The sequence below is a fragment of the Echinops telfairi genome, unplaced genomic scaffold (assembly GCF_000313985.2).
Source record: "Echinops telfairi isolate 266 unplaced genomic scaffold, ASM31398v2 ScPeMD7_2;HRSCAF=8, whole genome shotgun sequence".
In the NCBI taxonomy this organism is placed as follows: domain Eukaryota; kingdom Metazoa; phylum Chordata; class Mammalia; order Afrosoricida; family Tenrecidae; genus Echinops; species Echinops telfairi.
The window spans coordinates 77,120,176-77,123,263 of record NW_022103898.1 but is presented as its reverse complement, the minus strand read 5'-3'; the positions used below and the strand labels follow the sequence as shown (position 1 = coordinate 77,123,263).

General features: G+C 43.0%; 1 long non-coding RNA gene across 1 annotated transcript in view; it reads right to left on the bottom strand.

Moving 5' to 3' along the window:
- Positions 1 to 242: 242 nt before the first annotated feature.
- LOC123521661 overlaps positions 243 to 3,088 on the bottom strand; it is a 21,893-nt gene continuing 19,047 nt past the window's right edge. The window contains exons 2-4 of the long non-coding RNA XR_006680051.1: positions 1,978 to 2,028; positions 1,458 to 1,565; positions 243 to 334 (exon numbers count right to left, since the gene is read on the bottom strand). This is a non-coding gene — a long non-coding RNA (uncharacterized LOC123521661). The remainder of the gene's footprint in view (positions 335 to 1,457; positions 1,566 to 1,977; positions 2,029 to 3,088) is intronic.

The following is a 3,088-nucleotide window of genomic DNA, read 5'->3' as shown; positions in this document are numbered from 1 at the left end:
AAAAAAAAAAAAAAGTACTGTCTTTCAAGTTACCTTAATTTCACATATAATAGCAATAGCATGTTGGAGGGGGTTGCATGGTTTGTAAAAACAATGTAATACTCATGTTATTTGCACACCAAAAAACCACAGTATTTCATTCATTTACTCTTATCCTCCACCATCCAAAAATCTGAAGGCAGGTGTTTTGTTTTACTCTCCTTAACTCTAGCTTAATCCATACTGGTCAGTAAATACCATGGTTACAGTGATTGCCAAGATGTCTTACCTCATCAGGATCCAGAACGGATGTTTCGTATATCAATCCCTTCATGCCTCTCATACCACCATACATCTAAAGAGAAGGATGTGACAAGTGAAAATTACTCAAGCTAGAGGTGGCAGGACTGCATGGGATGTGAAAGAGAAAAATCTATTCGGATTCGTAAGACTTCATCTGGAGGAAGAAGACTTCTGAGGAGTTAACTTTCTTTAAGACAGACTTTGGAAAAGAAAATATTAAACTGACAAATCCCTTGTTTAATATTTGTTTGCTTCCTTTTCTTATTGTATTTTACCTTTTCTTGTCATCCTTACTCTACCCTCTCATTCTGACCAATGAAAGCAAACAGAATGAGACTACAGGGGAGAAAATGAATGGCTAAACACTGCCATAGAATTGTGTTGAGTGGCTCAGTCTTAGAACTAGGGAAATAGTCATCCTACATACGTACTAAAGAGCCCTGGTGACACAGCAGTTAAGCACTTGGCTGCTAACTGAAAGGTTGGTGGCTTGAAGCTACAGGAAAAAGATGGGCAGTTAAACTGTTGAACAGTGTTGAGAGTCACAATTTATCTTACTGCAATGGATGTTTTGTTTCACCTCATCTAGAGAGCATGCTAGGGCTCTGGATGGTCGGCTCACCATCATCACCACAAAGGCAGAGTCCTCGACCTCCGCACGAAGGGGACAGGACCACGGTTGACTAGCAGCATCAAGATGGAAAAGGAGGTGGCAACAGATTGATTGATGCCATTTCCTTACTACCCAGACCTAGTCTCTTTTCTCCCTCTCCTCCACCTCAGAGGTCAACCAAGTACTTCATTCACCCACACCCTGGGTAAATCAGTTTAAGATCAACTACTAAAAATTTGTAGGGGAAGAAAAAAGGAAGTCTAATCTCTGATGAAGAAAGGAGCCCAGGTGAGCACTGGACTGCTAATTGCATGGTTGGAAGTTCAAATCCATTAGCCACTAAATGTAAGAGAGATGAGGATGTCTGTTCCTGTAAAGATTTATAGCCACAGAAATCTTCTATAGGGTCACTGACTCAGAATCGACTTGATAGCAGTGGGTTTTTAGAATGGCTGATGAATACCATAACCTCGACACTTGTGAACAGCCATGAGAAGAACGGTACTTTATTGAGGCACGTTTGAGCTACACTCCCCACCCAAGATGACTTCAGAGCTCTTACCATGTCCACAGTGATTTGGCCCACCACTGTCTTGCCATGTTGCTGCCTGAAGGTCTTAATTCTGGCCTGCTCCTTAGGGATCATATCAGCCAGTACATCTTTCAAATTCTAAAATGAGAAGTAGAAAAGTGATGGTCAGAAAGCTGGCTAGGTTTCCTGCGAAGTGGGAGTGGTTGAAACTTTTCTTCTGGGAATGTGACTTTACCTGCCAAGAAAGTCAACTATTCTGCACAGATGAGGGCTAAAGAATTAAACAAAAGCACCGGATATTTACACCTCATTATGCCAATGAGTGATTTCTTAGAACAGGAATAGCAGCAATAGCTACAGCAACAACAATGTATACCTCCAGAAGAGGTATGCTCACTTAAGGTCTTTCCACATTTAGTAATTGGGTATAGTGGTAAGGGAGGGCAGTTTGGTTTTATTGCCAAGATAACAACCAAAGGCCCAGTGGTTCCTAGTCACTCATCCTTAGGTCAGGCTGCCCGTGATTCTTATCCTCTTTTCTGAACCTTACCGTGGAGGAAGCACTGGCATGCCGGGCAGCAAGAACGAGACAGGATGCATTCTGCAAAGAAAGCACAAAAACATCATGTCACAGCAATTACTCCTCCTTACTGCGTACTAACAGGAAGAAGTGACAACCTCTTTTCTCTTCATCTTAGCCTCTTAGGATAGCGTGACAGAAAGCCGAAAAAGGCCCTGAATAGCTTGTGGGGAGTCACCAATCTGGAAGCAGCTGCAGGTATAATTTAGTTTCTAACATCCATAGCTTCATTAGCATTCGTTGATGAGAGACTCTCTGACCATCTGGGGGTTCCAGGGCAGGGTTTTGCTAGACAGAAGGTCAGAGGGCAACCATTATAAATAAGAGCACCCAAACCTAGTTGCCAATATTCTAAGTGGTCCCAAGGAAAACAAATAGAGACTGGGCATTTACTTAGCCTCACTGGAAAGATCTTCCACATGATGGGTGGACAGTGGCTGCCCCGGTGCGCTCAGACATCAGAACAATGGTGAGGCTGGCGCAGGACTGGGCAGGGTTTCTTCCTGTTGTACATAGGGTTGCTATGAGTTGGAACCTAACAACAACACTACTAGTATCACCACCGAGTCTTCAGCAGCACTTCAACTTTCTAGTCTAGGAGCGCCCACAAGCAGAGGGCAGGCTTTTCCAGTGTTTTTTTGTTTTTCTTGGGAAAAAAACAGTGAAAGTAGAAAACTACTCAATACCAAATAGAATCCAAGGAAATGAGAAATTATCTTTAAGAGTTCTTAGAAAAAATGATTGGAACTGGTAGTAGTGGTAGCCCAGTACTATCTAGTTCTACTGTCAGTCAAGTGAGAGGAGGCCATGTTTCACGTTTTGAGCCTTTGGCTTCCTTCATTTTCTTTTGCTCTATAGACAAGTAGAGCCCAACAGTTGTATCTTAGATGGCTGCTTGCAACCTTTAAGACTCCACTCACTGAGAAAGCTGACGGTGCCCGGCTGTCAAAAGATACAGTGTCTGGGGCCTTAAAGGGTTGAAGATAAACAAGTGGCCATCTAACTGAAAAGCAACAAAGCCCACATGGAAGAAGCATACCAGCCTGTGTGATCATGAGGTATCGATGGGATCAGGGATCAG